The sequence below is a fragment of the Dasypus novemcinctus genome, chromosome 17, assembly GCF_030445035.2.
Source record: "Dasypus novemcinctus isolate mDasNov1 chromosome 17, mDasNov1.1.hap2, whole genome shotgun sequence".
In the NCBI taxonomy this organism is placed as follows: Eukaryota; Metazoa; Chordata; class Mammalia; order Cingulata; family Dasypodidae; genus Dasypus; species Dasypus novemcinctus.
Genome location: NC_080689.1, coordinates 66,190,227 through 66,204,046, shown reverse-complemented (window position 1 = coordinate 66,204,046; position 13,820 = coordinate 66,190,227). Strand labels below are relative to the sequence as shown.

At 42.3% G+C, this 13,820-nt stretch overlaps 1 protein-coding gene across 1 annotated transcript in view; it reads left to right on the top strand.

The window, feature by feature from the left end:
- SFXN5 (sideroflexin 5) overlaps positions 1–13,820 on the top strand; it is a 136,352-nt gene that overhangs the window by 49,959 nt on the left and 72,573 nt on the right. The gene's annotated exons all lie outside the window — the stretch shown is intronic.

Here is a 13,820-nt window from a genome sequence, read left to right as displayed (position 1 = left end):
CTGGGTTGGGGCAGGGGTATAAAATGGTATAGCAGTTTCTTATAAAGTTGATCATGTACTTGCTCTACAACCCAGCAATCCTCCTTTTAGGTTTGGTAAATGAGTACATATGCCTATCTATGATCTGTATACAAATGTTTATAGTAGCCTTATTCATATTAGCTTGAACACTGGACACAAATGGAATTTCCATCACCTGGTAAAAAATTGTGGTATATCCGCCAAATGATTAAATACTCAGGAACAAAAATGGATGAACTATTGATACACGTGGAAGCATGGATAAATGTCAAAAGCATTATGTTAAGTGCAAGAAAGTAGGCACAGATGGCTACCTACTAAGCCGTTTATATGCCATTTATATGACATTCTGGAAAAGGCAAAATTGAAGTGATAAAATTCAGATTATAGTAGTTGCCAGTGACTGGGATGGGGAAACGGGATTGACTATAAAGGGGCACAAGGGAACTTTTGGGGGGCTCTAACTGTTCTATATCTTACTCGTGGCTACAAAACTGCTTATATTTGCCAGAATTCAACAAACTGTCATTTATAAAGGGAGAATTTTACTGTATATAAATGATAACTTAATAAACCTGACTTCAATAAACCTGACTTCAAATTAGAATGGAAATGTGAAGGGTTAAGAATAGCCAAGACTAGAGTGGGTGCAGCTCAGTGGCTGAGCACGTGCGTCACATGTGCAGGGTCCCAGGTTTGATCCCCAGGACCTCCTTAAAGAAAAAGGAACACCCAAGACAGCAATGAAAACATTCTGGAATTGGACAATGGTGAGGGTTGCACAACTTTGTGAATATACCAGAAACCAGTGAATTAATGCTTTAAAGGGTGAATTTTGTGATATTTGAACTGTCTCTCAATAAAAAAGAAAGGAAAAAAGCAAAAGAATCTCTAAGACAATCCTAAAGAGAAGAACAAAGCTGGAAGGCTAGCCATGCTGTATATAAATAATATTTTATAAGTTGAGCAATTTGGTGTTGACACGAGGATATACAAATAGACCACTGGAACAGAATTACGAGTCCAGAAACAAACCTGCATACAAGTCATCTGATTTAGAATAAATGTCCCATAAATTCAGAAAAATAAGGGTGCCTTTTCCGTAACTGGTGCTAGGTTAGCTGGATAGCCATATGGTAAAAAGGGAAGCTTAACCCTTATCCTCACACATTACATAAAAACTAATTGGAGATTGATCATAGATTCAATTGTGAAAGGTAAAACCAGAAAATTTTCTAGAAAGTAACATGGGATATTATCTTCATGATCTTGAACAGTACATAAATTCTTAAACAGGACATAAAAAACACTAACCATAAATTAAAAGATAGATAAAATGGATTTCATTAAACTAAGAACTTTTCTACATCAAAGTACGTTATTAAGAAAGTAATGGGGAAATGGATATGGCTCAAGCGACTGGGCTCCCGTCTACCAAATGGGAGGTCCAGGGTTCGATTCCCAGGGTCTCCTGGTGAAGGCAAGTTGGCCCAAGCAAAGAGTTGGCCTACACGGAGTGCTGGCCTGCACAGTTCGCTGGCCTGTGTGGATTGCTAGCCTGCGCAGGAGTGCTGGCCCATATGGCAAGCTCGCCTGAGCAGAGAGCTGGTGTGGCAAGATGGCTCAACAAAAGGAGACACAGAAGAGAGACAATAAGAGACACAGCAGACCAGGGAGCTGAGGTGGCACAAGAAATAGAGCAGCTCTCTCCCGCTCCGGAAGGTCCCAGGATCAGTTCCCAGGGCCGCCTAAAAGAGAAGACAAGCAGACACAGAAGACAGCAAATGAACACAGAGAGCAGGCAACTGGAAGGGAGGGTGGGCAGAATAAATAAATCTTCAAAACAAAAAGATAAAATAAAAATAAAGTGATGATAAGAAGAACCATGGAGTGATATAAAGAACACCTACAAATCAGTGAAAAGACTCAACAAAGCAGGGAGCTGAGAGGAATCAAGCGGTTGAGTGCCTCTTTCCCACATGGGAGGTCCCAGGTTCAGTTCCTGGTGCCTCCTAAAGAGAAGAAGAGCAGACATAAAGAGCACAAAGCAAATGGACAGGGAACAGACTGCAAGAGCAAAACAACAAAGGGTAGGGGATAAATAAATAAAATAAATCTCAAAAAAAATGTCAACAGATATCTGGTACTTTGCGTTAGCACCCCTTTGGCTAGCTAATACATATATGAAGGAAACCCTGACAGATTTGAAGGGAGAAATTGACGGTTCTATGTTAATAATAGGAAACTTTAACACACCACTCTCAATAATAGAACATCTAGTCAGAAGTTCAGTAAGTCAGGATTTCAATGATACGCTAAGTCTACTGGAACTAACAGATGTGCATAAAATACTGCACCCAACAAAAACAGAATACACATTCTTCTTGAATGCACATGGATCATTCTCCAGGATAGACCATAGGTTGGGCTACAAAACAAGTCTCAGTAGGTTCAAAATACTGAAATCATACAATATATATTCTCTGACCACAGCAGAATGAAGCTAGAAATCAGTCAAAAGGAGATATGGAAAATTCACGTATGTGTGGAAATTAAACAACATACTCATAAACAACCAATGGATTAAGGAGGAAATCAGAAGTGAAATTAGGAAATATCTTGAGGTGAATAAATATGAAAATACAACATACCAGAACTTACAGCATGCAGCGAAGGCAGCGCTGAGAGGGAAATCTATAGCTCTAAATGCTTACATTAAAGCCGGGCAGACAAGCTCAGGAATTTGGCACCCTATCAGTGGGCCTTACTTTGGAATTTATCCTCCCCAGTTTTTCAGAGTTAGACTCATTTATAATTTTCCTACACATGGCTCTTCTGCCCCTCTTTCTTGAACCTATAATTTGCACAATACTTATTAAATATTTGTCCCAGAGACTTAAATCTTTGGTCTATTCATGTGCCATTTGAGCCCTGAATCTCAGCACAGTTGCAACACCTACTCTCCAGTTCATTGGACTCACTCAGGAAAACTAACAAGGAGATAATGGTGGACAATGCCCATCCCATGGAACAGAGAGTGTCTGCAAGTGCAAGCAAGATAGTTCTATCCATCTGCCTCATGAGATTGAAGCCCCCTCTCAATTAGAAACAGAGTGGGCATCCCATCCCCAAATCCTCAAGACTGGGGAATAAACAATGGACTAAAGAAGACTTATTATATTCTATTCTAGACATTATTATTCTAGCAATGGAAAAACTTGCAAGACTGATAGAAAGTCAGTGGCCACCAGAGGTTCTGAGGGGAGGGAGAGGGAAGAACAGGTGTAACGTGGCATGCTTGGGGTATTGGAATTGTCCTGCATAACATTGCAATGATGGATACAGGCTATTATACATTTTGTCATAACTATAAAATTGTGCGGGGCAGAGGCTAAGCTATAACATAAACTACAGTCCACAGTTAGTGGCAGAACTTCACTGTGTCCCTGACTTATAACAAATGTACCACACTAATGAAAGATGTTGTTAATGTGGGAAACCGTGGGAGGGGGAGAGGGTGGGGAATAGGAGTATCCCGTGTATCAGGGGTTCTTAACCTTTTTTGTTCCATGGGTCCCTTTGCCAGTCAGGTGAAAACCATGGGCCCCTTACTAAGTCCACACCATACTGTGTGTTATTAAATAAATATATCACACTTGCTCCAACATGTCCCCACAAGAATTTTTTTTGAATTTTCAATTCAAGCTTATGGACCCCCTGAAATCTTAACCAAGAGGTCTGTGGACCCCTGGTTAAGAACCCTTGCCTATATATATATATGGCTTTAGTTAAGCCAGTAGTTTATTGGGAAAACAGGGAAGAGAACAGAAACAGGAGAAAATAGAATGATTACACATCCTCAGATGTAGGTGTGGGCTCCTCCAGGCAGAGAGAGCAATTTGACTTGTGGGGTTACCTTTATTAAGCTACTAATTATTCCTCCCTTGCTAATGTTTGGGGGAGGGGCCCCAGCACTTTGCTGCTCTGATTGACTATCCAGGGGACCCAATGATGAGCCTTGATCATTTGGGATCAAGGGCTTTCCTTGATCCCAAATGAGATCTCGCTCCAGTGCTTTTCCAGATGGGGTTCTCGTGGCAGGGTTGCTGGGTTCTTCCAGAAGCCTTCTTGGTGCAGGAATTTCTCTTGGTGTTTCCAGACAGTGTTCCATGGCCATGTTTTTTGCCAGGTCTTAGACTCATCCTCTCTGTTCCTAAACTACCTGCCTCAACTCCGTCCAGAGGGTTTATACCCTTATTCTTAAAGGGGCATTGAAGGACAGTGGTCATTCTTCTGTAACTACTTTCTGCTGATTAGGGGGAGTAGGCCCTACCTTACAAGGTGTAAAACCCTCCTGCTGCGCTATCGTGTTTGGGAGAAGATGAATCTGGCACTGTGGGTGGAGCTGGATGAAATCCGCACATGGCTAATGGGGCATTGATTCTGGAAGAAATAAACTTAGTCAGAATTTAAGATACATGGTTTTACTAAAAGGATAAAGAAGACAGTGGTAGGCAGGCCCCCAAAGGAGCTAGCCTTGACATACTGGACGACGAGAGTGAGAAAGGCCAGGTGCCTCCAGAGGCTGCATCCTTCCCAAGTTGATGGGAAACAGCATTCTTTTTTGAGTTCTTTTATGCTGTTCATTAACTCTAGGGAGAGATTGTGGTAGACAAACTGAGTTTGGTATAAACTGCCAACCCCACTTTTCCCATGGCAGTGGTTATGCCTAGGACAGCTAGGAGAGGTGTGAAGAGAGGCACTGCCCTGGACATAAACTCACAAAGACAGTACAGGGGCAACAACAAGACAAGCGTATGGCAAACAAAATATAAAGACAGTACTTAAGAGAGCCGTTCCTTTATCTTATATGCACATTTGTTAACTAGTTATAAAATGAATTAAGGGACGCAGACTTGGCCCAGTGGTTAGGGCTTCTGTCTACCACATGGGAGGTCCGCGGTTCAAACCCCGGGCCTCCTTGACCCACGTGGAGCTGGCCCATGCGCAGTGCTGACACATGCAAGGAGTGCCATGCCACGCAGGGGTGTCCCCTGCGTAGGGGAGCCCCACGCACAAGGAGTGCGCCCCATAAGGAGAGCTGCCCAGCACAAAAGAAAATGCAGCCTACCCAGGAATGGCACGGCACACAAGGAGAGCTGACACAACAAGATGACTCAACAAAAACAAACACAGATTCTTGGTGCCACCGATAAGGATAGAAGTGGTCACAGAAGAACACACAGCAAATGGACACAGAGAACAGACAGCTGGGGGTGGGGGGGTGGGGGGGTGGGGAAGGGGAGAGAAATAAATAAAAAAAAAAGAATTAAGTTTACCAAGACTTTTAACATGTTCAATATCCTGCTATCTAGAATAGAAGAGATATTATCATATTAATCAGGTATATAGGTGTAGTAGTTAATACTAGTTAATGCACTGGTTCCTCTTTGAGCTGCAGTTATTAGATCTAAGCTCCAGGTTTGCAGTACCATACACGTTATCTCTCCATAGGAGCAGGCCATAATGCCAATTGTGTTTAAGTTCTGCTCACATCACTCTGGTAATCATTACTCCAGTTGGTATGCCTGTCACACAGCCAGTATGTTGCAGCACTGTTGGCCCTAGAGAGAAGCCAAGAAGGTAGGCTCCAGTGTTTCACCAGCTTGGTGCATAGCACCCTTCAGAACTATGGAACAGTGCCAGTCTGGAGGCAATGTCCATTGTGCATCTGGCCATCTTGAGCCATCGCTGGCTGCTGCAGTAGTTTGAAACGGCAATGTACTTATAGGAGTTTGATATAATTGATGAATTCCAAAAAGAAATATTGGATTATGCTTGTAATCTGATCCATACCTGGGCATGACTGAGTTATGATTAGGGCATTGTGTCCCCGCCCCTTGGTGGGTTGGGACTCACAGATAAAAGGCATGGCAAAGAACAGAGTTGGGATTTCTGATGTTAGAGTTTGATGCTGAAGATCCAGGAAGTCAGCACCTAGAGGAAAGAGAAACCAGCACCAGGAAGGAAGGAACCTTGAATTTGGAGAAAAGCAAGCCCCGGGAACGTAGGCCCCTAGGAAGCCTGAACCCAGCAGACATTGTCAGCCACCTTGCTCCAAATAGACTTTAGTGAGGGAAGTAACTTATGCTTTATGGCCTGGTATTTGTAAGCTCCTACCCCAAATAAATACCCTTTATAAAAACCAACCAATTTCTGGTATTTTGCATCAGCACCCCTTTGACTGACTAATACCGTATTCTCCATCCACTTCAGGGGCATAACCAGAGATACAGTAGATACTTTTATTGTTTTAGGGGTCAGTGACCAACGAGCCAGTAACTCAGATGGAGAGGCACCATGTAATATACTAACGGCTTGGTTTGAATGCATAAGAGAGTTTGATAATATTGAAATCTATCTCTTAATTTTTATAAACTTTCTAAACACTTCCAATATAATGTATAACATATAAAATGAACTTAACTATTTTAGTAGATGACATCCAAACTAAATAAAATTAAAACTGAATAGTCTTAAAAGCATACTGACTGCTAGGTTCTGGAGTAACTATAATTATTTTAAAAGATCGTTCCATAGCCTTCAAGAACTTTGTCTTTACTTATTGAAACTTGATAATAGGATTATTAACCACCCTTATTTTAAGGCTGTTAAAAGGTTTAAATTGGGGAATTACTAACTATGATTCTTAATCCCCATCCTAGAAGATAGAGTTTTAATCTTTCATACCTCTGCCTGTCCCCCATAGCTCTTGTAAAAAGAAGGCCCTGGGGGCTGGGCAGGTCAAAGAGTTTAGGAAAAAATTACCATTACAATAGTAGGTTCTAGGCTAAATCCACCCAGTTAACTCTTAGTTACAGTTTCTATTAAGTTTTACTTTAAAACAAATTGGGTACTTTCGTTTATTAACTAAGCCACTAAATGATTTATTGGTAACAACATTGCTAAGTTTTCCCGCTTTTCCAGCAGATGAACTAATTTCATGTGATTTCTCTTATACATCAAATCCAATTGCAAGATAGTATTGACATTTAAAGACTTATTTTTTAGGTTACCTTTCACCATTATCCAATTTGTAACTTGCAAACCCCAAATATGATTTCAAGCAGACTGACAAAGTTAAACACAAGGAAGTGGATGTGGCTTAAGCAGTTGGGTACCTGTCTTCCACATGGGAGGTCCCTTGTTTGGTTCCCAGTGCCTCCTAAAGAAGACAAGCAAGACATCAAGCTGACACAACAAGATGACACAACAAGGAAACCCAAGAGAGACCCAACAAGCAGGGGGCTGATGTGGCTCAAGCAATTGGATGCCTCCTTCCCACATGGGAGGTCCCAGTTTCAGTTCCTGGTGTCTCTTAAAAAGAAGACAAGCAGCAAGCAGACACAGAGAGCGTACATAGAGACCAGATATTGAGTGCTAACAATGGGGGAGGGGGAGAAATAAATAAAATAAAGCTTTAAAAACAAAAAAGTTAAACACAAAGTTAAGCACAGATTAGAACAGAAGAGAGAATTGTATACCCTTCGCTTAGAGAAAAACCTGACAGAAGCTATTTGATAGGAACTTTTAAATCTTAATTGATGGCATATGAGGAGGTTCCTTGTTTTGTAGGAGAGAGGTTTAGTAAATGACCTAGATCTTGATTTCCCATTCACTCCCTTTATTAAACACAACCAAGTTTGGAAAGGTCCAGAGTGCAGGGAAAGACCGAGTAATGGGCTCCTATGTTAAAAGGTGAGCCTGGGGAAGCGGATGTGGCTCAAGTAATTGGGCTCCTCTCTACCCTATAGGAGGCCCTGGGTTCAGTTCCTGGGGTCTCCTGGTGAAGGCAAGCTGGCCCACTCCTGCGGAGCGCTGGTGCAGCAAGATGACCCAACAAAGGGAGACAAGTAGACACAGAAAAAAAAATCTCACAGTGAATGGACACAGAGCAGGCAGTGAGCACAAGTGGCAAGGGGGGGAATAAATAAAACTAAATGTTAAAAAAAAAAAAAAAGGTGAGCCTTTTTTTTGGGTCCTATGCCTGCTGCCCCTTACCCTCTCCAACTTGATGGCGTGGTCTCAATTGTTGAAAACCAAGAAGGCTGTTTCTAAAAGGGAGTTAATGGAAAGTTTCTGTAGCATTCTGTGGATATCTGAGGCAGACTGGCTGATTTTCTAGGTTCTGCCTCTAGGGAATTTCCCTGAGCTTATTTAAAATGGACCAGCCAGAAGGTATTCACCAAATGCAATGAATGTGCCGCAATGATGAAAGAGGTTGTTGATGTGGGAGGAGTGGGGGGGTGGGGGGTGGAGTATATGGGAACCTTTTATGTTTTTTAATGTAGCGTTTTTTTGTGATCTACATATCTTAAAAAAAAAAAGACCAAAAAAAACTGACTGATATTGGTAGTGCATTTCCTCATCTCTAAGCAGACATGCCACATGGTCTCTAGCCCTCAAGTCTGCCCATCCTCTCCTTTTCTCTTAGGTTTAACTGGAATTCAGGGTCCCACACAGAGGCCACTCTTGGCCATACTGTCGCCAAATGGTATGGCAGGGAAAAAACTAGCCTCCTCTTTTTAGACCATCAGTAGGCAGGTTGTCCAGATTCCTGAGAGGATGCCCCCATGGGGAGTCAGCTGGCACTTAGAGACCGCGCCCGTTATTCTAGGAAAATGAAGACGAGTTTGTCAGCCGCCCTGGCCCCCAGAGTCCACATCTGGCTGAACTTTTACCCTCCAAGTCGAAGTTTCCAAAATACCTGTCCCTCTCAGAAGCGGGAGCACGCTGACCGCTTGGGGGTTGCGTAGGTTTGGGGAGCACCTGGGGTCCCAGCGTCCTGAGACCGCAGAGCCTGCTGGGCATCACCAGGGGCCCTCGACGCGGGAGTCCCCCGACCTAGAGTCGGGACTGAAGCTTCCAGGCTGCGCAGGGGATGCTGGAAAAGGGGCTGAAGGGGATGCCTTTTAGGCTGCGCCTGGGAGTTTCGCAGTGAAACTGGACCTTACAAGTCCCTTGAGATTATGCATAGAGTATGGATTAGAGTGGATTTACTGATATTCTATTCATGAACTATTGTGATTAGTAATTGAAGAAAATGTGGCATTGGTGTGGAGAAAGTGGCCATGGTGGCTGCTGGGGGTAGGGAGTGGGAGGAAGAGATGCGATGTGGGGGCATTTTCGGGACTTGGAGTTGTCTGTGGGGACAGTTACCGACACGGTATGTCCTGCCATGGCCCACTGGGTGGACTGTGGGAGAGTGTGGGCTACGGTGTGGACCATTGACCATGAAGTGCAGCGGTGCTCAGAGATGTATTCACCAAGTGCAGTGAATGTCCCACGATGATGGAGGAGGTTGTTGTTATGGGGGGAGGAGTGAGGTGAGGGGAACCTCATATTTTTTTAATGTAACATTAAACAAATAAAGGGGGAAAAAAAAAAAGCGAATTGTCCTGCTGCTGGTCAGGGCCTGGCGGGGCCTGGAAGGGGCAGAACTTCCCAGCACTGCCAAGCGGGGTGGGGGGCGGGGGCAGATGCTCACTAGCAAAAGCATTTTCAGTTTCTAAGACATTCCAAAGCCTCTCACAGGAAGGTGAAAGGCGGGAGGGCCCCGAGCAGGGACACAGCCCCTTGGCTGGGACCCCCTAGGAAAGGCCCGCAGGCTGCTCCCGCTCAGCCCGCCCCGCCCCGGGGAGCCGGTGGGCTGGTAGGAGGGCTGGTAGGAGGGCGGCTGGCAAGCGGCGGGCGGCGCGGGGTGGGGGGGCTCTGCCGAGGCCCCTCCACAGCGGAAGGAGACGGGGGTTGCCAGCCGAGTATGGGGCCGGCTGTTTAAAAAGCTCGGCCTCTAGAGTGGGTCCGCCCCATCCAGGATGGAAAAGGTGGCCCCGCTGCCCCCAAAGCCCGGCCCAGGACCCGCCCTCAGCCGGGCGCTTCTTGGCACTCCTTCCTGCGAGCGCGCGATTGGCACCCGGACCAGGCCCACCGCGCGGGTGTGGAGGGGTCCCGCCTCCAGCCCGGGATTATGTCCTGTGGGAGCCCGACTGGGAACCCGTTTCAAATGGAGAACCAAAAGAGGGCGCTCAACAGGCTGTAACTGATAGTTTAGACTCACCTGCCTCGCAGGGTTGGGGAAGGGTACCTGCTTCTACAGCTCCTGGCTGGGCTTGCCATTTGAAGCTGGGGGACGATGGATTCCTCTAGGTTCTTGGCTACAGTTACATAAAATAATTTAAGCTCCTACCAGTTTAGTTAGGCCAGTAGTCTATTGAGAAAATGGGAGAAGAGAACTGAAATAGGAGAAAATAGATTACACATCCCCAGATGTAGGTGCTGGCTCCTCCAGGCAGACAGAGTCTCCCCTATATTTTTTATGTAACATTTATGTAATCTAAAGCTTCTTTAAAAAATGGAAGAAAAAAAAAAGCTGACATTAAAAAAGAAGAGGGGAGCAGAAGTAGTTCAAGTGGTTCAACGCCTGCTTCCCATGTACAAGGTCCTGGATTCCATCCCGGGTACCACCTAATAAAAGAAGAAAGACTTCAAATCAGAGACCAAAACTGGAAGAACTAGTGAAAGAAAAGCAAACTAATTCCAGAATGCATAGAAGGAAAGAAATAATAAAGATCAGAGTGGAGATAAATTAAATAGAAAACAAATAAAAAATAGAATCAATAAAACCAAAAAATTGACAAACCTTTAGCTAAAGTGGCAAAGAAAAAAGAGGATACGAATAATGAAAATCAGAAATGAAAAGTAGGACATTGCTACTGACCCCGCAGAAATAAAAAGGCCTGTAAGAGACTACTATAAACACAATTGTATGTTATTAAATAGATAACCTAGGTGAACAAATTCTTAGAAACACACAAACTACCTGCAGTGACTCAAAAAGAAATAGAAGATCTCAACTAACCAATTACTAGTAAAGAAATTGAATCAGTAATCAAAAACCTCCCTGGGTAGTGCAAGGGAATCCTGTATTTTATGCATGATTGTTTTATAAACTCACAACTTCTTTAATAAAAAACAAAAAAGAAGCCCAAATCCTCCAAACGAAGAAAAGCCCAGGTCCAGATGGCTACACAGGGGAATTCCGCCAAACATTCTAAGAAGACTTAACTTCAATTCTGCTCAAACTCACCCGAAAAATTGAAGAGGAAGTAACACTCCCTGACTCATTCTGCAAGGTCAACATTACCCTCCTACCAAAGCTGGATAAAAATACCACAAGAAAAGAAAACTACAGACCAGTAACTCTTAAGAATATAGATGTAAAAATACTAGCAAATCAAATCCAACAGTATTTTAAAAGAATCATGCACCATGATCAAGTGGGATGTATCCCTGGTATGCAAGGCTGGTTCAACATACAAAAATTAATTACTGTAGCACACCACATTAACACAATGAAGGAGAAAAAAAGCACATGATCATCTCAATTCATGGGCATTTGACAAAGGGCATTTGACAAAATATAGCACCCTTTCTTGATTTAAAAAAAACAACAACTTAGAACACCAGAAATAGAAGGCAACCTTCTCAACCTAATGAAGAGCATGTATCAAAAGCCTACAGCTAACATCCTACTACATGGTGAGAAGCTGAAAGCTTTACCTCTAAGATCAGGAACAAGACAAGATCAGGCCCATGGTCACCACTGTTACTCAGCACTGTACTGCAAGTTCTTGCAAGAGCAATTAGGCAAGAAAATAAATAAAAGGCTTTCTCATTGGAAAAGACTAAGTAAAACCTTCCCTATTTGCACATTATATGATCCTCTATATAGAAAATCCTGGAAAATCCACAACAAAGCCTTAGCGCTAATAAATGAATTCAGCAAAGTGGCAGGGAACAAGATCAACACCCAAAAAATCAGTGTTTCTGTACCCAAGCAGTGAACAATCAGGACAACAAATCAAGAAAAAAAAATTCCGTTTACAATAGCAACTAAAAGATTCAAATATTTAGGTATAAATCAAGGATGTAAAGGACTTGTACACAGACACTATAAAACATTGCTAAAAGAAATTGAAGAAGACCTAAATTAATGGAAGGGCATTCTGTGTTCATGGTTTGGAAGACTAAAAATCGTTAAGATGTCAGTCCTACCCAGAACAATTTATAGGTTCAATGTACTTCCTCTTAAAATTCCAACAACCTTCTTTGCAGATATGGAAAAGCCAACCATCAAATTTATAAGGAAGGGTAAAGGGACCTAAATAGCTAAAGCCATCTTGAAAAAGAATGAAATTGGAGGACTCACAGTTCCCAGTTTTAAAACATATTACAAAGCCACAGGACTAAAACCACATGGTACTGGCACAAGGTTTGACATACAGACCAAGGGAATAGAATTGAGATATGAGAAATCAACCCTCACTTTTATAGCCAACTTATTTTTGACAAGGTGGCAAAGACCATTCAAATGGGAAAGAATAGTCTCTTTACAACAAATGGGAGAACCAGATACCTATTTGAAAAAAAAAAAAAAAGACCCCCTATCTCACACCACAGATCAAAAAATCAACTCAGAATGGATCAAAGATCTTAATATAAGAGCTAGCACTATCAAAACACTTGGAAGAAAACATAGGGAAGCATCTTTAGGATTTTGTTAGGCACTGGTTTCTTAGACTTTATACCCAAAACACAAGCAACAAAAGAAAAAATAGATAAATGGGATCTTATCAAAATTAAAATTAAAAACTTTATCATTCCTCAAAGGACTGTATCATTAAGGTGAAACAACAACCTATACAATGGGAAAAAATATTTGGAAACCACATATCTGATAAAGGATTTATGTCCATAATATATAAAGAAATCCTTCAACTTAGCAAAAAAAAAGAGACAATTTAAAAATGGGCAAAAGATGTGAATAGACATCTTTCCAAAGAAGATATACAAATGGCCAAAAAGCACACGAAAAGATGCTCAACGTCATTAGCCATCAGGGAAGTGCTAATCAAAACCAAAATAAGGTGCCATTTCTTGCCCAATAAAATGGCTGCTATTTAAAAAAACAAAACAAAAGAAAAACAGAAAATAACAAATGTTGGAGAGGGTGTGGAGAAATACGAACTCTCATTCATTTGCTGGTAGCAATGTATAATAAAATGGTGCAGCTGCCAGTTTGGCAATTCCTCAGAAAGCTAAATACAGAGCTACCTTATGACCCGGCTACCCCACAACTAGGTATATACACAAAATAATTGAAAGCAGTGACTCAAACAGATATTTGCACATTGATGTTCATAGCAGCAGTATTCACAATTGCCAAAAGGTAGAAGCAATCTAAGTGTCCATCAACCAGTGAATAGATAAATAAAATGTGGCATAAACATACAATGGAAAATTATTTGGCAATAAAAAGGAATGAAGTCCTAATATATGCAACAACGTGGATGAACCTTGAAGACATCATATTGAGTGATAAACCAGACACAAAAGGACAAATGTTGTATGATCTCACTGATTTGAAACAATTAAATAAGCAAACTCATAGAGTGAGAATGTAGAATTTAGGTTACCAGGGGACAGGATGGGGACAGGGAATGGGAAGCCAAGGCTTAAAATGTATGGGATTCCTATTGGAATGATGGAAGTGTTTTAGTAATGGATGGTGATGATGGTAGCGCAACACTGTGAATGTAATCAACAGCACTGAATTATATATCCGAACATGATTCAAGGGGGAAATGTTAGAATTGCATATATGGTAGCAGGATAAAAAGTTTTTATAAACCCATAGAACTATGCTACATAAATAGTGAACCCCAAGTTAAGCCGTGGAC